The 23,111-nt window shown below is 37.5% G+C and overlaps 1 long non-coding RNA gene across 1 annotated transcript in view; it reads left to right on the forward strand.

The window, feature by feature from the left end:
• The first annotated feature begins 4,526 nt into the window (after positions 1-4,526).
• LOC141417967 (uncharacterized) overlaps positions 4,527-23,111 on the forward strand; it is a 35,303-nt gene continuing 16,718 nt past the window's right edge. The window contains exon 1 of the long non-coding RNA XR_012442577.1: positions 4,527-4,964. This is a non-coding gene — a long non-coding RNA (uncharacterized lncRNA). The remainder of the gene's footprint in view (positions 4,965-23,111) is intronic.

Below are 23,111 nucleotides of genomic sequence, written 5' to 3' on the forward strand. Positions count from 1 at the left end.
CTCCCTCCCTCTCCCCGCCACCCCCTCGCTACCTGGCAGAAACTATTTTGCCCTTATCTCTAATTTTGTTGAAGAGAGAGTATAAGCAATAATAGGAAGGAACAGGGGTTTTTGCTGGTTGAGATAAGGATAGCTATACAGGGCATTGACTCACATTGATTTCCTGTGCGTGTGTGTTACCTTCTAGGTTAATTCTTCTTGATCTAACCTTTTCTCTAGTTCCTGGTCCCCTTTTCCTATTGGCCTCACTTGCTTTTAAGGTATCTGCTTTAGTTTCTCTGTGTTGAGGGCAACAAATGCTATCTAGTTTTTTAGGTGTCTTACCTATCCTCATACCTCCCTTGTGTGCTCTCGCTTTATCATGTGCTCAAAGTCCAATCCCATTGTTGTGTTTGCCTTTGATCTAATGTCCGTATATGAGGGAGAACATACGATTTTTGGTCTTTTGGGCCAGGCTAACCTCACTCAGAATGATGTTCTCCAATTCCACCCATTTACCAGTGAATGATAACATTTCGTTCTTCTTCATGACTGCATAAAATTCCATTGTGTATAAATACCACATTTTCTTAATCCATTCGTCAGTGGTGGGGCATCTTGGCTGTTTCCATAACTTGGCTATTGTGAATAGTGTCACAATAAACATGGGTGTGCAGGTGCCTCTGGAGTAACCTGTGTCACAGTCTTTGGGTATATCCCCAAGAGTGGTATTCCTGGATTAAATGGTAGATCAATATCTAGCTTTTTAAGTAGCCTCCAAAATTTTTCCAGAGTGGTTGTACTAGTTTACATTCCCACCAACAGTGTAAGAGGGTTGCTTTTTCCCTGCATCCTCACCAACACCTGTTGTTGTTGGTGTTGCTGATGATGGCTATTCTAACAGGGGTGAGGTGGAATCTTAGTGTGGTTTTAATTTGCATTTCATTTATTGCTAGAGATGGTGAGCATTTTTTCATGTGTTTTCTGGCCATTTGAATTTCTTCTTTTGAGAAAGTTCTGTTTAGTTCACTTGCCCATTTTTTTTTCATTTTTCCTTTATTATTCATATGTGCATACAAGGCTTGGTTCATTTCTCCCCCCTGCCCCCACCCCCTCCCTTACCACCCACTCCGCCCCCTCCCTCTCCCCCCCACTCAATACCCAGCAGAAACTATTTTGCCCTTATCTCTAATTTTGTTGAAGAGAGAGTATAAGCAATAATAGGAAGGAACAAGGGTTTTTGCTGGTTGAGATAAGGATAGCTATACAGGGCATTGACTCACATTGATTTCCTGTGCGTGGGTGTTACCTTCTAGGTTAATTCTTTTTGATCTAACCTTTTCTCTAGTACCTGTTCCCCTTTTCCTATTGGCCTCAGTTGCTTTAAGGTATCTGCTCTAGTTTCTCTGCGTTAAGGGCAACAAATGCTAGCTAGTTTTTTAGGTGTCTTACCTATCCTCACCCCTCCCTTGTGTGCTCTCGCTTTTAGCATGTGCTCATAGTCCAATCCCCTTGTTGTGTTTGCCCTTGATCTAATGTCCACATATGAGGGAGAACATACGATTTTTGGTTTTTTGAGCCAGGCTAACCTCACTCAGAATGATGCTCTCTAATTCCATCCATTTACCAGCGAATTATAACATTTCGTTCTTCTTCATGGCTGCATAAAATTCCATTGTGTATAGATACCACATTTTCTTAATCCATTCGTCAGTGGTGGGGCATCTTGGCTGTTTCCATAACTTGGCTATTGTGAATAGTGCTGCAATAAACATGGATGTGCAGGTGCCTCTGGAGTAACAGTCTTTTGGGTATATCCCCAAGAGTGGTATTGCTGGATCAAATGGTAGATCGATGTCCAGCTTTTTAAGTAGCCTCCAAATTTTTTTCCAGAGTGGTTGTACTAGTCTACATTCCCACCAACAGTGTAAGAGGGTTCCTTTTTCCCCGCATCCTCGCCAACACCTGTTGTTGGTGGTGTTGCTGATGATGGCTATTCTAACAGGGGTGAGGTGGAATCTTAGTGTGATTTTAATTTGCATTTCCTTTATTGCTAGAGATGGTGAGCATTTTTTCATGTGTTTTCTGGCCATTTGAATTTCTTCTTTTGAGAAAGTTCTGTTTAGTTCACGTGCCCATTTCTTTATTGGTTCATTAGTTTTGGGAGAATTTAATTTTTTAAGTTCCCTGTATATTCTGGTTATCAGTCCTTTGTCTGATGTGTAGCTGGCAAATATTTTCTCCCACTCTGTGGGTGTTCTCTTCAGTTTAGAGACCATTTCTTTTGATGAACAGAAGCTTTTTAGTTTTATGAGGTCCCATTTATCTATGCTATCTCTTAGTTGTTGTGCTGCTGGGGTTTCATTGAGAAAATCCTTGCCTATACCTACTAATTCCAGAGTATTTCCTACTCTTTCCTGTATCAACTTTAGAGTTTGGGGTCTGATATTAAGATCCTTGATCCATTTGGGTTAATATTGGTATAGGTGATAAACATGGATCTAGTTTCAGTTTTTTGCAGACTGCTAACCAGTTTTCCCAGCAGTTTTTGTTGAAGAGGTTGCTATTTCTCCATCTTATATTTTTAGCTCCTTTGTCAAAGACAAGTTGGTTATCGTTGTGTGACTTCATATCTGGGTCCTATATTCTTTTCCACTGGTCTTCATGTCTGTTTTTGTGCCAGTACCATGCTGTTTTTATTGTTATTGCTTTGTAATATAGTTTGAAGTCAGGTATTGTGATACCTCCTGCATTGTTCTTTTGACTGAGTATTGCCTTGGCTATTCGTGGCCTCTTGTGTTTCCATATAAATTTAATGGTAGATTTTTTCAATCTCTTTAATGAATGTCATTGGAATTTTGATGGGAATTGCATTAAACATGTAGATTACTTTTGGGAGTATCAACATTTTTACTATGTCGATTCTACCAATCCATGAGCATGGGAGATCTCTCCACTTTCTATAGTCTTCCTCAATCTCTTTCTTCAGGGGTTTGTAGTTTTCCTTGTAGAGGTCTTTCACATCTTTTGTTAGGTTTACACCTAGGTATTTGATTTTTTTTGAGGCTATTGCAAATGGAATTGTTTTCATATATTCTTTCTCGGTTTGTTCATTGTTAGTGTATAGAAAAGCTAATGATTTTTATAAATTTATTTTGTATCCTGCCACCTTGCTATACCTGTTGATGGTGTCTAGGAATTTTTGGGTAGAGTTTTTTGGGTCTTAAGGTATAGGATCATGTGGTCTGCAAATAGGGATATTTTGACAGTTTCTTTACCTATTTGTATTCCTTTTATTCCTTCTTCTTGCCTAATTGCTCCGGCTAGGAATTCCAGTACTATGTTGAATAGGAGTGGAGATAGTGGGCACCCTTTTCTTGTTCCTGATTTTAGAAGGAATGGTTTCTGTTTTTCACCATTAAGTATAATGTTGGCTGTAGGTGTGTTCCAGATAGCTTTTATAATGTTGAGGTACATTCCTTCTATTCCTAGTTTTCTTAGAGCTTTTATAATGAAATGGTGTTGGATCTTATCAAAGGCTTTTTCTGCATCTATTGAGATGATCAAGTGGTTTTTGTCTTTGCTTCTGTTGATGTGGTTTATTACATTTATAGATTTGCATATGTTGAACCACCCCTGCATTCCTGGGATGAAGCCTACTTGGTTGGTTTCTGATGTGTTGTTGAATTCAGTTTGCTATTATTTTATTGAGGATTTTCTCATCGATGTTCATTAAAACTTTTACTTTAGACAACATTCACTTTGTTGTTTCCTCACTAAAATAAAAGATTTATTTTTTTATAAATTGGAAAATCCCACAAGCAAAAGGGAAGAAAATATCACAGCAACAAAAGCAGAAGAATGAGTATAAATGACTCAGGGGTGGAGAAAGTCAGGGTACAAACCAAAATCACATAAGGCATAAGAATTAGAGACAGTAGGTTCTTCAATAATTAGTTTAGGTAAGACTATAAATGATTGAAACAATCAGATCTCCAGGTTTACCCCATTCCATTCTCAACAGCCCATGAAACCAGACAGTTACTGTTGTCCCATTCTAAAAGAAGTCTGAAGGTTTGTTTTCTTAGAAAGGGTATAGGAGAGTGTCTCAATTGAGATACCCCAGGCATAACTAAGAGTGGGGAACCATACCAAAAATGGTGATATTGAGTGAAAATTCATACTAACTGTTTATCATTTTTTTCTCAATTCAATTCCTAGAACACTGGTCACTAGGCAGGATTTTGGTGAACCTGAGCAGCCCACTGTTAATTCAGGATCCTTCATGTATAAGTCATACCAAAAAAAGTTTATAAAGAAAAGAAGGAAGAAATAAGCAAAAGAATTATTGAAGAAAATTTCAGGGCCATGAATTTTTAAACGATCCCCTTGTATATTCAACACAATGGATGAAAATAGACCCTATGTGCATTTTGAAATTTAAGAAGATATTGAAGACTGCTAGAAGTTAAAAACAGTCCACTGCTGGAGGTCAACAATTCAGCATGGCTTTGGACTTTTCAACAGCAACCGTAGGAACCAGAATGGATCCATCCCTTTCTTGTTTGTGAAGAGATTTAATTTTCAAAATAGAATTTTGTAACCGTGAAATTCATTGACTTAAGTTTAAGGATTGAAATTTTTATATATTCATGTTCTTCAAATATCTATTCTCCCAAGCATTCTTGTTGAGGAAGCTATTGGAAAATATGCTCCACAAATACAAGGGAATAAGCCAAGAGAAAGAACGAAATGATCTAAGGTTCATAAGACCAAGCTCAAGATAAAGGTACAGGAATCTCCAGGTGAATGGTAAAGGGACACTCCCAAGAAGACTTCTGTAAAGTATACAGAGAACATTTCAGAATGAGGCAGAAAGCTCTGAGAAAATGTCTCCAACATGATGAAATTGATGAGATGCCTGATGTGTCTGTATATATTGAGAGAAGATTTCAGATAACTGGGAATTTGCTGATGAATTAAGGGTAAGTGCATAGAAAACCAAGTAAACAGAATACAAACAATTTTCAACTCCAGGAAAACAAATAACATGCAAGAAAGTAAAAGCAATTTTAGTGTGCTACAGGACTCAGCTGTGAGTGATGTTTTCATTGTCATGCTAAGTACATGCTAAGTTTATTCATAATTATGATACAACCATTTAAAATGGAGTACAAGAGGTAGTGGTGATAGGGAGCTAAATCCTATACATAGGACTATAATTGTTAATACCCAAACGTCCCCCAAATCAAGAATTGTTATAACAAACACACTAGTTTCAACAATCAAACAAATTTAAATTGGCTAGCTCTGAGGAATAAGAAACAGGCAAAGGTATGTGCAGAGGATGGGATTTTTAACGTTTAATTTTGTGCTAAATAATAATTCTTATGGAAGTTTTTACTCTTCACGCTAAGTACATGCATATATTTGATGAAAATAAAGTTTATAGAAAAAAAATAAAGATAAGCCCAGAATACAAAAGACTCCACCAAAGAATAATATGGATTTAAGGGAGACTGACCTATTCAGGGACATTTTTATAGGACCTTCCTCCATTCAAGGAGTGGAGTGTAATGACTGTGAGAATTCAGGCACATTTAGGATGCTAAATGGTAAAGCTATAATAGATAAGACAGACTTGCACTTACATTCTTATTTTATCAGGAGCAAGGCATTCTAATAGGAGAGTCTATACTTATCACTCGGTAGCATGGCTTCATCTGTTCTTCAACCCTTTCCCAACCCTCATCAAGTAAGAGCTCATTAGAGGACAGACAAGGAATGTCTTCTGTGGTCATGACCTTGACCATGGATACATCTAGCATGAAAAGCAGAGGCCTCTCCACTTGCCAAGATCAAGATTGTTTCATCTTATCTATTTGTAGAGACCCTAGCAATATGAATCAAGTGAAGTCTAAATTGTTGTCAATTTTAGAAATCTTCACCTTGTGTAATTTATCTGGAAAACAGTCAGCACTATGGGGTTGGGAGTATAGCTTAAGTGGTAAAGCACCTGCCTAGCAAGCCCTGAGTTCAAACCCCAATATCTCAAAAAACATTGCAGGATGAATAGTGTGAATTTTATTTATTTTCTATTTATTTCCTGGGCAAGAATGCTAGCTCTGTAAGCATTTTAGATATAGAGATAAAAAGGAGAATAAGGGACATATCCTGTATTAGGATAATTTCAGTAACTAATAGACTAAGAGATGGTGGAGTGGCTCAAGTGATAGTGTGCCTGCCTAGTAAGCACAAGGCCCTGAGTTCAAACCCCAGTACCGCCAAAACAAAAGAGAAAAGAAAAAACAAATTGACTTAGTACATAATAAGTAAAACATGTCTCTAGTCCAACTAGCATAGGAGATAACCTGGAGGGGGAAACATATACTACTTGTGCTCTAAGTATTCTTTTAGGGCTCTCAGTTTGGTCAACAAACCCCAAGAATCTGTGTATATAGGATTCTATGTGGGGCTCAAGAAGTACATGTATGGGGGCGGGGAATGGGATGAGCGTGGTGGTAATCATGGTGCCATCACCCAAGATCTTAAAGATACTTTCAAAGGAACTTTGTTGAATAAGTTGTGATGCAACCAACTCCAAAGAAGTTACTCTGATGCACGTTCAAAATCATCTGACAGTGAAATATCTCGTTTCTTGGGCTAAGTACTTATGGGTTAAAATCTGAAGGTAATTTTGTAATACAGCAAAGGACGACAGAGTCAAATCAATTTTAATAGGCCTAACCTACATCGTTCTAAGTATTACTAAGCTTTTTAAAATTGTGAATAACTTAGCAGAAGTCTCATTCCTTAAGGCCATCTCCAAGGTTCAGTCTTACATAATCTCCATCAACATCTAAGGATTGGCCATTATTTTCAAAATAATGCACACTGTGGTATTATATGGAAGGTTTTTTTTTTCCTAGCTGTTAGTCCTCAGCGTCTTTCTTTTTCTCACATTTTGAAAGTGATGCATAAGACAAACTCACAGAGGGATAGGCTGATGTTTTATTCATTGCAATTTGTTATTAACTTCATATCAGATGTCTTTCAATGTATATTAGAAACACTTGTGGAAGAACAATTCTTTCAAAATTACAAATCAAAAAGAAGTTTACTGTTCTTTTCCTATACTATGGTGCCAATTCATGGAAGGGACAAGAGAGAGGACAAGGAAATAACTTTTAATGTTAGTGCTAAACTGAGTGGCTCTGCCAAGGAGGGAAAAGGAAGATAAGAGTATATCCTAAGAATTCTTTCTCCTGCCAAGAAAGAATATACAAACAGATGGTTATCATGGTGTTAAGATACAGCTTTTCTTTAACTAGATCCCAGGTGGAGAAAATATTCAAAGATCCCTTAAAGTGACTCTTCCACAATAGTCCATCATGGGCTGCCTGGAGTTACATTCATTGCACCAACCAATGGTCTTCCTCTACCCACAAGGACCAACTTTCTGCCAATAGAAGTCAGAGTCAACTCAAATAGCTCTCAGGAGGAAGGTGAATTCATGAGAGAATTATAATTTAGAATTGGTAGATATTCTATATTTTAGGTGGTTCCAAGGAACCATTATCTCATACCAAGAAAATTGTTTGTAGGTTCTCAGAATTAGCAGGGAATATAGAATACCTTCATTTCCCTTATCTTTCCCCTTCTCTCTTTCACATATACTCTTTCACATCTTTAACAAATCAGGCTCATTTGGATGCTTGAAATGTCAAGGTGTTCTTTATTCGCTTGCTTCAGAATTGTTCAGAATTCACCAAAAGAAACAGTCTCTATTGTGTTCTATAGACAGCCTGAATAACAGGAAGGGCTCCCTCACAGTTTTCACTCCTAAGGAAATGAGAAGGAAGAAACTACAGTGAACTTAGAACAAGATTTTAAAATGTGGAAAATGTCTAAATCTGTTTGTCCATAAATCCGTTCCTGATGGGAAATAACCCTTATGGTTTCTATGGAGCTATTTACCAAAGAGCCTTACCTAACCTAACAATGGCAGACATATGTCCTAGGCTGAGCTGCATGCATCCATCCAAGATAGGAAGGATCGGTCACAGGCTGGACACATAATCTAAAACCAGCCAGCCTCCTTGTAGGAGTTGATATAGACATTGGGAGGCAGTAGGTTTCTTGTGGAAGGTTAGAGCTTTCAAGATTCACTTTTGCCATCACTGAGGAACAGCCTGCCAAAGAAGAAACTGATCAAAGAAAGAGCCAAGAAAAGGAGAAACAATATCCTGTGTGAGCACTTGGATTTGGTGGTGCTTTTAAGTTAGCCAATACACTTATTTTTATTGAATCACTGTACATTTCCTCTCTGGGGAATGGATAGTAGTCCAGATTGCCCTGTAAATCCCTAAATGACACACCTATCTAAAAGCAATGATGAGAGGCCATGCCACTGGAAATAAATACTATGTGCAAATATCTGGTGAAACCTATTATATTTCTAAGTGGAGTTTCAAAGAAAAATATCAGACAGACTAATTCTTACAAGTCTCAAAACAAGATCAGACATATCACTAGAAAGAAAAGCTACAGGGAACCCTAGCCAGCAGGAGGAACAGGGATAAATGAACAAATCTCTTCAATCACTGCTTTCAATAATTCCATAATAATTGTCTGAAGCTCTTCTTAATTAGACTCAATTATGGGATTAGCTGGAATTATATCATGAAGCATTGATTTACAGAACATAACCACTGAAGGTCTAGGTGCTAAACACATTAAATGTGCTTCAGTGCTGTATAACGGAATTGTAGCAGGGAACAGGGAGAAATATTGATCTATTTATAATGAATTTATGTCCAAATTACTTTTTATTTCCAGTTAATAAGTGTAATGTGGGTAGGAAAGAATTTATTTGGAAGTGGCAATCCATTCATCAAGGAGGGAAAGACAGGCATGCTGGTTCATTTAACTTCAGGGGAAATTCAGCTGCAAGAGCTTCTGAACTTGCAGGTTTCTGAAAAGGCAGGCATAAGGGGGAGGAGTGGGGAAGATGTAATAATCTCCACTTCTTCCATTATTCTGGTATAAAAATTCCTATCATCTTGTTTTCAGTAGCTTCTTAAATTGGCATATGTTATGATGTGCAAGGAAGCATAAATACAGCATAATCAGGAAAGCTCATCAGATTTGTTTCAAAGCCATGGCCAACTCCTAGGATATATGTTAGTCATAGTTAAAGAAAGGCTAAGGGAGGCATTATAGGGCACATATTTAGCCTAATCCCAGAAATAATAATGTTGAGAATAGTTAACATTTATCAAATGATTGCTATGGATAAGCAATTTACTCCTCTGAAAAATGTGATTGATTATTAGGCACAGTTTGTAGATGAGGAAGCAGATAAAATAAATATGACCTGTATTCAGGGCCCTCAACTTGCATTCAGCTATGCAGGAAAACATGTATTAATTTGCCTATATCACTTAGAAACATTTTTATATCTGTGAAGAATTGCATTAATGGCTCTAATTCTTTACAATCCCTGTAGTGATGCCCTTTGGCAGTGATTTTGCAATGATCTCACTATAAAGTACAATATTTGTCCTTGCCCTTGACTTTGGACTTGGCTGAAATGTTAGTGGACAGGATATGAACAAAGGCTTGAGAACTACTTGCATGATTGGGCATGTTTCCTTACATCCCAGTTATTATTCTGCTTCCTCACTTGTCCCCAGGAGGAAGATATAAGAAATGTAGATTCCACCTGAGGCTCTTCAGTCAAGCCCAGACCACATTGGTCTGATGTGTGAGGGAGAGTCCAGCTAAATCATCAGTCATCCATCTGAGCCCAATTGACCCACAAATGAATAATCTATTTTTTTGCTGTATGCTACTGAGGTGTTTCTGTTTGTCATATAGCACTAGATAAGTGATATAATATTTAAAGAAAAGAGACAGTTTGAATTAAATCCAAGCTTTGCTTGATTTTCTAAGAAAAGTTAAATGAAGTAAAGGAAGTTTGTAGTTTTGGTACGTAAATGCCATCACACAAGGTGATGTGTTTCCCTATGCCATCTGGAAATGTTCGATAGAAAAATATGAGGAAGATTGATACAGGGTTTGAGTGAAGGGAGTAGTGTGGATAACTCCGAGGTTTCTAGTTTGGAGGAACAGGTGGACAATGAAGTTGCAACAGAGATAAGGAATATATAATTAGAGGTAAGTTTGAGATGTCTTTGAATACCTAAGTAGTGTTGTCTACCAGATACCTGGATATATTTTAAATATGAATTTTAAGAGAGAGAAAGAGATCTGGGCAGGACATATGGTTTGGGAAATAATATACAGGGTATGTTGAGTTTGAGGTAACTGATGTGCAAATGAAAGCCACATAGGCACTTAGAAATACAAAGCAGAAGTTCACAGGTATGTCATATGCCATTTGACAATGGCTATTCAATATTTCAAATCTATAATTTATAAGATATGGTCCAGAACTATGACAAAGCATGAAAGACACTCCATGATCTGACTGTTGCCACTTCTCATACCTTTATCTCTGGCCCTTATCTTACTCAGCTATTACTAGCAAATACAAGCTATGTGACTCTGCAAACACTTCAGCTGTTTCTTACCCCCACGCCTTTTCACACGGTCCTCTCCTGGAGTGCTTGTCACCTCCCCTTTACTCACTCTCCCACCTTTCCATATCCCTGCTCCTTCGGGATTGAGAACAGTGATCACTGCTTTTAGAAATTTCACTTATAATCATTTCTGTCTCCACATCCTAACTTAGGGATTCCTCCTGGGTACATTTTCTCATGTTTCTTTCAGGGCATTTTCTGTTTTGTGTTTGCCTATGAATACATCTCCCTTGTGAGCCCCCAAATTTTTGAGGGCACAGCCTCAAGCACAGTACCTTATAAAAGTGTATTTGTTTTCTCAGTATTTTTATTTAACGTGAATAAATGAATGAATGAAAAGTGGTCAGGGTAGTGTTATAGGATTCAAAGTCAGGTGTTAGATAGTAATTGAAGCTGTGACAATAAATAAGATAACCCCCAAATCACAAGTATATGTTCAAAGACACACAGAAATAACATTTAAAGGGAGAGTGGAAGAAGAGGACTGACCAAGGAGGCAAAGGAGGACGTGGAAAAAGAGAAACAATATGGTTCTGAGAGAGAAGGCAGAAGAGGCAGGGGCTGAGAAGCCATCAAGATGAAAAGTGCTGCCTGCATTTGACAACTAAGTGGTCTAGCTACTTTAGTGAGAGCAGATTCAGTGACTTGGTAGAGCATGAAAGACAGAGAAAGGTAGATTCAGGAGCAAATGAAAGATAGATATATATGAAGACGTATAGAATGATCTTTTAAGAAATCTGACCAAAAAAAAAGATAAAAAACAGTAAGCAAAGTAAGGACAGGGTGAAGATCAGAACTTTTTAAGGAAGAAGAGGTAGAATTGAAATGGTAGGAGTTGAAGAGAAGGCAACTCCTATAATGGAAGTTGATAATTTATGGGTCTAGGTCTCAAAATAGTTGGAGAATCAAAACAGATGTCTTAGCTAGCAACTACCAAACATGGATCTGGCAGTTTAGTCTGCTTGGGGAGGCAGGCCTGAGAATAGGGGATTGAGTTCAATTCTTGGCTACAGTACTAATTAAACTGTAGGGCCCTCTGTAAGTTATGTGAATCACTGAGTTTTCTCTCCTTCAAAAAAGAGGAGCTACTCTTTCCTCCTGGTGTAGCTGGAAGTATTAAGTTAATTACATGTGTGAATGACTTAGCCAGAAACTGGCACACAGAAAACGATTTAATAAGTGTTAGCTATTATTATATCCCCCTTATTTTTGGAGTAAGCATAAAATCCATACTCACGTAATCCTATCAACTATTCACACCTGTTGGTATGTTTAACATACATCCTGAGTTAGCTGTAGCTCATGCTAGGACATGGATATGTCTTGTAGAATATCCACGCTAAGAGGACAGACTCTGATAGCCTTTCTTTTCCAAACACAGACATTACATAATCCTCAGTGCTGCTTCCATGACAAAAGGGAAATTAGAACACTTTGCCAAGGCTAATGTTTTTTCTAGCAAAGCAGTCACAAGGAAGCAACTGCCTCCTATTTTTTAAACCTGTCTCATTTAGGCAATTTCTCTAAGAAAAAACTAAAATTTTTCTCACCTCTGTTGTACCTATTAACCGAGGTTTGGAAAACAGTATTTCCAAAGCCCTTGGAAGATACCACCTTCTCTCTTATATGTCAAACACATCTGTTGGGTATAGGGAACATGGTTCCCTTTCCAAAGTCGATCCGGCAAGGGCATTCACAACTTAGGTAAGCTCCCAGAAGGCAAGTAGTGGGAATTAATGCTTTGTCCTTTGGAAAAACACTCTTCCTGAGTATAGTGTTAGAAAATAATTCCTAACTGCAAAGGGGATATTAAGGACTCCAAGGGCCCATCTTCTACTTCCTTAAGAAAATAGGTTGGAATGAAATCAACATAAATGCTACAAATGAAAGCTGTTATTTAACTGAAGAAAAATTGGAGGTTTAAGTATCTGAGATTACAGCATCATGTCTCTAAAAGCATATTCGTACAGGGCAGATAGTGATTACAACAACATGTTATTTGTATAAGCCAACAGAAATAAGTTATTATTGACAAAGGAAAGAGAACAGATCTTAGAAAACAAGCACCAGTGACATGTTATAACTTTTCTTTCTTTTTCTGGGTCTGGCACATTTGTAAGCTGCCACTCTTTACAATAATTTACAAAACAGTGCAGGCATTTTGCTTTGGGGGAAGTGGATGTCATATGTCATGACTAACATTCATAAGTGGTCAGTTAAATTAGGCAATTGGACCTGTGGTGGCATGTCTGTTCTCAGCCTAATGATTTGTTTATTTAACTGTTCTTGTTAGAGACAGCCCATCAAAAGGAGATACTGGCTTTAAAATTTTATCTTTAGAAGAGTAAATACAAATATAGGATTTCTTGGTCAGTTCAGTTCTCAATCAATGCTATTTCAAAGCAAAAAAAAAAAAGATAATGAAGATAACAATCACTAATTAAATAAGATATACACTTTTATCAAAAAGGCTAACTTAATAGACTATTAATTTTCTGATGGTTAGATTTAAAGCAGCAAAATTAGCCATCTTCTCTTCCATTAGACATCTTTCCAGTGTTCAGTACTAAATTTAAAAAGTAGCCAGAGAAGCGGTCAATACTTGATAATTATACTTCTTGAACATTAACTATTTTGTAATCATGCCAGGAAATCACAGATATATTCATGCAATGATTAACTCCCAGATCTTTATAAGGTCTTTAGAAACAAGAAGTCCTCAGAAAATAGTTTTCCCCATATGCTTTCCTGTAAGACGTTATTTAAAATAGCCTCACCCAGTAAGAGTGAGCACATCTTGACCTTTACCATCTAAAGAATCAGTTTCAATGCTAGTCTCATTGCTGGCTGTTTCCACTCTAATTTCTCCATGTGGCCATGCATGTACATTCAGCCTTACTTTGTGTCCTTACTCAATGCTTATTCTGGGTCACAGTGTACCCTGTTACTTTCCACATCAGCTTATTCACTCAGTGGTTAGAAGATTGCAGAAGGAAGAGTGGAATGATCGTCATTATGTCGTGGGCCCAGGACAGTAGATATTTTGTTAACTATGTAGCATATGTTATCATCATTTGATTCTTATGGAATTGTTAGGTAGATGTTATAGCTTTCATTTTTAAATGAGAAAATTGAGGTTTAAAGTAACTTCTTCCACGTCATTAATGTGAAATCTGTAGGGCTGAGACTAAAATCAGTCTCTCTACCATGAAAACTTTATCTTTTCACTTTGTTAGACTGCCTTCAGAGTTCAGGAGCTAAGCCCATTAGCTAACTCAGTGCCTAATGTATGCTAGGTGCTTAAGAAATACTATCTTTGTTGGTTGATATAAGAAGAATAGTAATAGAAGCTCATAAATACTAGTCCCTTAATTATACCAGGCCTATAGAAACTTAAAATTATCAAGATCACACAGCTGGTAAATGGCAGAATTGGCATATGAGCCCTTGAATCTCTAACTCTGAAACTCACATCTTAAATTGCTATGCTATGGTACTTCTACAAAGCTTAAGCAATGCAAATTAACGTTCTCAGGAGAAAGACTGATGGGAAGGCCAGCATAATTCATAAATGGGCTTTATTCTTCCAAATACTGTTTTTGTCTCCAAGCTCTGTATATGTCATATATGACATATTGGTATAGCTTGTGCTCCCAGTGAATCAGGTTATCACTTTTACTGGTTTGCCCTTGTCCCTGTCAGGCTGTTTGTTCATGATTACCCATTCCACTGGGCTTTAACATTAGAAGAGTCATTTAGGGGAAGTAAAACTAGAAGCTAAAATCACTTGCCACTTACAGTAAAGGAAGGAGAAAAGTAGCTTAAAAAGCAAATTTATGAAGTGCAATTACTTTTTAAAAATGTCTGTATGTTTTAAGTTAGGATGGTGTATACATCCACGGGCAATTGTAAGACAAGCTTGAACCGTGGAAGCTGACCTCCTCACCTACCTGACCATGAACAAAATGTGAGAAAGAAGCACATGGAAATTTGAATTTCTTTTCTGCTTCTCCTATACCTCACACTTTAGCAGAATTGCTAATAGAGAGTGAAATGTCCAAAGAGGTTACTTCGGGAAGGCAGAGAGGCAAAGAGACTGCGTGATCCACACAGTGAATAATTATCTCTCCAAGAATCAGATGGGTGTGTGCTGCCTAATTATAGGAAATGGAAAATTGAGATAAACAAGTAGTCATGAAATAGCCCCAGAAGATATCTATCTGACAGCATCTCAGAAATCTGTTTCTGTTCCAAAAGCTGTCAATTCTTAGCATTGGGAAAATGGGGGAAGGAAATCAAGTTTTGAGCATGCTAGTGAGTCACAGAAATCAAACCTAATGGACAGGAAGCTGCTCATGCCTGCGTTGACACAAGTTATCTGCAGGGAGTGTCTAATTGTGGCCAGAGCTATGTGTTTCAAGGTTATTTTGTACTAATATATGGACACATATGCAGAGCACCACCCTTAATGCATTGCCTCTCCCTCCCCAGTTCACAGTCAATATGAAGAAACCATATTGCTCCCTATCAGAAAGAAAAGATAAGAGGGAGAGTAGTGACAGAAACTTTAAATGACCCGGGAAAGAGTTTTACAGTTAGAGTTTGTGGCACAAAGATTTCAAATTCAGGTCTAAATTAATAGCATGACCTAGACAATTAATCCTTGTAGTAACGGTCAGGACTTCCAAAGACTGGAGGTCAAGGCAGTGGTTCAGTCTTCAAGAACCCCAGTGTTCAATAACTAAAAGGTTCTGAGATCAAAGAGCATCAACACATTATAGTCTTCTAGAGAATATTTAAAAGTACTCATGTTTAGGTTCCACTCTAAACCAATTATAATTGCTAAGGCATTTTTCATATTGTTTTGCTTTCTTGGCAGTTCTGGGGTTTGAACTCAGGGCCTTGTGTTTGCCAGGAAGGTGCTCTACCATTTAAACCACACCACCAGTCCTTGTTTGGCTTCAGGTACTTTTCAAATAGGGTTTGTGTTTTTGCATAGGCCTGCCTAGACAGTGACCCTCTATTTACTCCCACATAGCTGAAAGCAGGCATGCATCACCATGTCCAGCTTTTATTTGTTAAGATGGGGTCTAATTTTTTGCACAGGCTGGCCTCAAACTGCGATCTTCCTGATCTCCACCTCCCAAGTAGGTAGGATTACATTAAAGTGATTTTAAAAAAAATTATTCATTTATTCACATGTGCCTACATTGTTTGGGTCATTTCTCCCCCCCGCCCCCTCCCCCACCTTCTCCCCTCCCCCTCCCCCATCTTCTTCCCCCTCCCCCTCACTTCCAGGCATTAAAGTGATTTTAAAAGTTGTCCACTGTGCAGCCATAGTCCAGCGCTACCAGATAAAGGGTCTACCATATGTGGACAAGAAGAGTGCAATGACTCTCTACTCTTTTGAAATCTCATGAAAGCCAGGAGACCAATCAAAATAGATAGATAGAAAAACATACGATAGGTAGGATAAACTAGGATTCATGAAAGATCACTCTAAGATCCCCATGGAGCCAATAAACCTCAGACTCATAGCCAGAGGTTAGAGATTTTTTGCTAATCCTTAGAGTTAGATGTTTGCTAATCTCTAGAGATCATCTAGAGACTTGGAGGACATAATGGATCCATAGGCAACTGTATTTGTTGTCTTTGTTAAAAGCATTGGCCCAGAAGCCCTTGGAGTAGGGGTGCAGAAACACCCTTCAAGGGTTCACAATCTTCCACAGGCAATTGGTCATGTATGCAAATACTTTACTACAGAACAGAGAGAAATACTCACAAGGTTAGTACAGATGAGACCTGCTGCAGTAGCTCTGAAGAGTAATAAATCCTTTTCCAGATGGGGGAATGAGGGAAAATTCACCAAGAAGGTGGAATCATCTCAGACAGGAAATGTTGGATGCACTGGAGTTGGTGTAGATTCCCATCATTGTGAAGACGCTCCACCAGAGACCTCTGCTGACTCAAGTAGAAAAGAGGAATAGGAAAAGCGGAACAGGTACTAGAGAAAAGGTGAGATCAAAAAGAATTAACCTAGAAGGTAACACCCACGCACAGGAAATCAGTGTGAGTCAATGCCCTGTATAGCTATCCTTATCTCAACCAGCAAAAACCCTTGTTCCTTCCTATTATTGTTTATACTCTCTCTACAACAAAATTAGAAATAAGGGCAAAATAGTTTCTGCTGGGTATTGGGGGGGGTGAGAGGGAGGGGGCGGAGTGGGTGGTAAGGGAGGGGGTGGGGGCAGGGGGGAGAAATGAACCAAGCCTTGTATGCACATATGAATAATAAAAGAAAAAAAAAAAGAAAAGAGGCCAAACACAATTAATGCCATGTGCCTTTTGACAACTCTTGTTTTGTGATTTTCTTTTCATTTTCACAGCCCTGTGAACTTACTCCTGATAAAAAAATGCACAATCATATCTCCACGTATTATTGGAAATAAGGTGATAAGCAGTACTGATAGAAAGTTTTTATTCGTTGACCCTAACTCTGCACTTCTTTAACAGAGCACAAATTTGAGAACTCAGCAGACTATACCACATCCAATATCAGATACTCATTACCCTCCGTCTCCTGCAGTCTAGCACCATAGGTATGACAGCTTGGCAGTATTTCGAAATGTGGTTAATGTTTTTCACACATATTCCTTAAGAAATGAAATAGTACTACCATTTTGTGCATTTAAATGCATTTGCATTCCATTCAAGGGAAATGAGTTTTTTAATTTCATCTCAGTTCCATTTAATTAAAGTCTAGCTCATTTGTCTTTGAATACTTTCTTAAGTGTTGGAGTTTTGTTAAATCATTCAATGTGAGTTTGAAATTTGGACAAGATTTTTTCCAGCTATAAATAAATGTAAATCTAATGATTCTTGACTCTATATATTTCCTACTCCACCCTTAAATTAATGGAATGCTTTGTGTTTTGTAAAGAACTTTTTTATAGATTATTTCACATGCTTTTTGTAGTAATTCTACCTGACAGATAAATCAAGTCCCATTATCTTATTTTACAAACAGAAAAATGAGTTCCAGGGAAAATGTGATTTGCCCAAGGTCAAAAAGCCAGTTAGTCACAGAGTTAGAATTAGAACTGGATGTTTTAATTCAATGTATTTTCAATGTATTATCATTTTAAAATAATTTTTATTCATTTTGTCAAAGGATATTTGCAATTGAATCCTTTCTCAAGTTTGCCAAAAGAGCTGTTTAGTAAATTGGAAAATTGAAGTTGAATTCTAATAATGTTAATACCTATTAACATCACTGTGACATTAGTGTCACAGGCATGGGGGGTTGTGATCAATATCACAGTTCTGGGGATTGAATTCAGGGCTACATGCACGCTAGGTAAGCTCTCTACCACCTAGCTACAGCTTCAACCCTATCAACATAGCTCATCAACATTTTTAAATCTTCACAGTGGCATTCTTCATTTTACAGAAAAGAAGATGAGGTTCACCAATGTTAAGTCACATATCTGGTAGTTTCTGCTCTTCTTTCTCTCTCAGGCTATGGCTGCCTTGGTAAACCCACGTAGTCTAGCCTGCCCACTGGAACTCGTGATCAAGGATCCTATCAAATCACCCCCACTATACCCCAACAATGGTGTCATTGCTGTTATTGTCAAGATGTATTTATCAATAATTGTGCCTAGAAAATAGCACACAGACAGTGAAAACACAAGAATTACCAGCACAGCATTTTCCCTCCAGTATTTACCATCAAATAAATGGATATGTTGCATACATAACAGCACAGAAGTCAAGCAAGGAAATAACTAGAAGGTTGCTTTCCTCAAACATGAAACAAATGTTTCTGACTTTATGCTGTAAATATCATCAGGTTCAGAACAGGAAGAAAAGCGATTGGGCTGAGATAATAGAATCTCTCAGAAAGGAGATAGAAGTTAATGAAAGACAGAATTCACATAAGTGGAAATGAATGAGAGGGAATTCTGTATAGGAACAATTCGAAAAAGAGTTATAAGGTCACATATTTCATGGCTTATTTGGGGGTGATCCTGTCATCTTATTTGTGATGATCTGCTATGAAACTTGAAGTATGATGTGTTCAGTGGACTATAAGACCATCCTCTTCCATCAGGAAGACTAACTACATGTCATGAAAAGTCAAATTGACACTGGATAAGCAAACGAGGGCTTGTTTTTCTTATACATACTATCTCCAACTTAGTAGTTCAACTTGTGACTATATGAAAACTGTTGACTTCAGGTTTTGAATTTTAGTCTCATCCTGGGTCAGTGATACGTAGTGTGATTCTCTCTCACAATAGAGAGCAGTGGCAGTGAACCACAGCCCCAGTCAGCCACATAATTATGAGGACAGACAGACAAGTGATATGCGACAGTGTTTGTGTTGCCACATATTCAATACTTTATTATAAAATGGGCTTTTTGTTAGATGATTTTGCCCAGCTGTAAAGTAAATGCTATAAGCATGTTCACTAGGCTAGCTAAGCTATAGTGTTCTGTAGTTTAGTGTATTAAATGCATTTTCAATTTAGGATAGCTTCAAACTACAAAGCAACTACATCCAGAAAGACTTCCACAAAGGTCTCATTGTGCAGAATCCGGTTATATAGAGGAGAGAAACTGAATTCTAAAACTATTCAGATTTGTGCTTGTGTCTCAATTCTTCTTCTTCTTCTTTTTTTTTTTTTTGGCTCTGACAGTGGCAACTCAGTTTTGTTTTTTTATTCTTGTTTTGCTGGGTAAGGATACATTGTGGCATTTACTAAAGTTCTTACAATGTACCAAATATATCATACTTAGATTCACCTCCTCCCCCACTCTCCTTAATCCTCCCCCGTCCCCCCATGCTATGCACAAATTTCTTTATCACTTACAACTTCAGTTTTCTCTTCAGTCAAGTATCAGTAATAATCCTTATCTCCTATGGGAATAAAGTATGTAAAGTACCTTTTAAAATGCTAAATTTAGGTCTCTGTAAGGAAATCTTTTTTTCTTTCATTTTTCCTCAGGGGGCACATAATAGAATGGCATACTCATACAATATCAAGAAAAATCCTCACATTTCCTCATCTGCATGGAAATGTTTGTGCTTAAGTCTGCTCTGCTCATTGAGCTGATATTCAGAACCTTCACAGGCAGGTCTGTGGGTCTAATGATTACCTCTAATCTGCCATCCCACTTCCTATTTATAGTCACGAATACAAAGTGTCCTATTTGGCTTTGTCTGCTCATATTTTCTAGTCCTGTGGAAAATCATGAAGGGCTTCTTTTCCAATGCTTAATTCTCAACTTCGACAAAAAGAATTAGTCTTAACTGGCATTAGTCACAAGAAAAAGGGATGATTGTCATTTCCCCGTCACTTGAATAAACAATGCATGATTCTGCCATGAGAATTGATCATTACAGGTAGTAGAAGCTGCATATCTATAACTAGATAATAATGGGAAGACAGTATCAGCTTCTCAAATGACGGTGAGAGCTCATCCAGGCTGTTTTCTAAAACAAGGTAAGATGTAAATATGCTAGCATTTGTTTTACACATCTGTGTTGAATCCAATCCATTTTTAAACTAAAATCCATCTCTTCTTGTAGTTGTTAGTGGATCAAAGTCTCGTTTTTCCCAGCAATAACATAGTTTTAAACAGTTGTGCATTATGTAAAAGAAAAATCTATTATTCTGTTCACTGCCCTATTGTGGAATATGGGAAAATATCCCAGAGATCATATTAAATAAACAGCATCCAAAACGTTCCTAACATCTTTAGTGATGAAATTTGCAAGCTCTATTTTGATATCAGTGAAATGTATTTGCCCTCTACCATCTCTTCCTCTGGGGAACAGCACAGAGCTCCCATTTCCAATTCAGAAGACCCTGTGTTCACTATGCCAGTGAGAAAGAGTTTGAGGACTGTGGTGGTCACATGGTGGCTTTGGGATTTGTTGTGCCAAAGCTGTGCCTGACATGGGCTCTGACAAGAGCTATGTCCATTTGGGATTCAGAAAATAGGACCAAGAAGGTCCCTTAGGCACCTCCTAAGTGACATCAGAACAACCAGTCAACCCAGTCAGAAATGTAACCCTGCTGCTTACTTGGCAACAGGTCATCCAAGCCCTGTCTTATTAGAGCTATGCTTGGAAGACACTCAAAACTTGTACAGGAAGTACTGGGCACAGGAGACAATTTTCTGGATGAATATATTGTCCCAGTGAGTGACTTGAGTGTCTTAGTAATGATCAATTTAAAATTTTGTGCAGACTGACTGATAAACACTGAATGCATATTTTCTCTTCCCTGTTTCATCTTCTAGTTGTGAGGCAGCATGGGTCGTGGACAGAATTGGCTGAATCCTGCCTAGTTTTGCTACTCAGCAGATAAGAAGCTGTAAGCTACTTCTTTAATCAGTCTGGGTATCATTTTGAAAACTGGAACTCAGGCATAATGATACTTTTCATAGGTTTTAGTGTATATAGGTTTCATACATGTACATATATATACAGTTATATATATGTTTTATAACATTTAGCATATTTGTATGTGTTGTATATGTGTATATTTATTGTATATATAGAGAGTATATATGATATATATGTATGTATGTATACCTATGATAAATGTATGTACACACTATATATAGTTGTGCAAACATACACACACAGTCTGCTAAGCACATTTAAGGTGCTCAGTAAATTTTAATTTCTTTGCTACTTCCCCATTGGCTATCCATATATTAATCCACAAATGAAATATAGTTCACTCACGTCATATGTGCAAATGACTTACCCAAAATCTGATGTATGCTCTAATGAAAAAATTACAGTGACTGAGAGAGTAATCCATAAGAGAGGGTCAGAGTCATTTGTCAGTTTCCATTTCCCTTCCTGTATGGTAGGTCACCAATGTACTTCAATGAAAGTGCTTGATTTTACACTCTCCCAGCAGCAAGGGGATGGCCAGGAACATATTCTGGTCAATATGCTGTCTATAAAAATTCCTAAGGGGAGCAGCCTATGTAGCCTCTTTGGAACAATTAAATTTTCCATTCATCTTTTCAACCTCAGACATGAAAGTGAGGCCTGAGCAGTCAGACAGACACTGTGAGGCTGTAAGAATGAGACCAAGGGTTGATGTGTTCAGGATGATGCAGCAATGAGGTCTCTGTTTGCATGGTTGAGCCCCAGGGCCAATTCTAGAAAGCCTAGGTATGCTCTCTTTATTGCATGAATCAAATCAATTTTATTTGATTTGAGCCATTTAGTAGCTTATCATTAAATACTTTTGGGTTTTGTTGGTTTTATTATTATTTCATTGTTAGTTGCAGGCATATACAATCATATCTGATACAAAAAAAAGATGAGTCTTTGAAAACTCCTTCTATTGGTCACATGCTTTAGAGTGAGGTGGGAGATATGATTCTGCCTTTTGTAGCACATGTATCTCTCTGTGCCACTATAATTCTAGTTTTTGAAGTTTAATGTTTTTCACATAGCTTGGCTCCCAGTATAGGGGGTGTTCATTGGAAGGCCAAGATCTGTTTAGATACTGGATGAAGCCCTGTGTATTTTAGACTTGCTGAATGATAACATGTCAGATTCCTACATGGTGCCTTCCCACAGGACTTTTCCTGGATAGTTTTCTCCAGAGGGATTTTGGTTTTAAACCCTCAACTTAGACTTTATCTCTGGGCAGAAGTAATTATAATATAGCAAACATGAGATCTGAATTGGTAGTTGTTGGAGGCAAAGGGCAAAGCTGAGGTGTGTGTGCGCACCTAGACATGGGCAAGCACACTTTTCTAAATCCATCCAATCCTGCAAGTGTATAATTCCAAAATGCCAAATCAAAGTATATTTTTATAAGAAAAACTAAAAAAGTCGATGACATATGCTAATAAACTGAAAAGGGCAGTCATTTTTTTAATGGATTAACACAAGTTGTAAATAGTTTTTTGGGAAAGTAACCATATAAAGACGTAAGCAGAAACAAAACATTTAACCAGAAATGCTCACTGGAGTTACAGAAGGCATTAGCCATCCTGTCTTCTCTGTTATAAGAATCCCTTATAACAAGAATCCCTGATTAGGGGTGTGTGTTGGGGTGTGTATTCATTCATTGTATTCAACTTGTTAGAGATTATTCACTCCTCTAAACCTGAAATCCTTAGAAATATACTTTTTCAAAGTTAATTCTCCCATATAATGACTACCTCTAGAGTAATACTTTCCAGACAGCGAATTGTAACTCATTATTGGTCATGAAATAAATTCAAGTGGTTGTGATTCTCATTTAAAAATTAAATAGAATAAAAAGTTACATATAATAAGGGTATCATTTAGCATAAAAAAAGACATTCTGTCCCTAGCGCCAATACATTTAATATCAAACCCACATAATTATCTAAAATTATTTTAAAAATAACCAGACTAAATTTATAAAACCATTAAAAAGCAAAATGAACTATTGAAGGTAAACTTTACCATGATTCATGCTGTATTTGGTAACAATGCAGAATTCTAACATCAAACCT

Source organism: Castor canadensis, chromosome 2, assembly GCF_047511655.1.
Source record: "Castor canadensis chromosome 2, mCasCan1.hap1v2, whole genome shotgun sequence".
Taxonomy (NCBI): domain Eukaryota; kingdom Metazoa; phylum Chordata; class Mammalia; order Rodentia; family Castoridae; genus Castor; species Castor canadensis.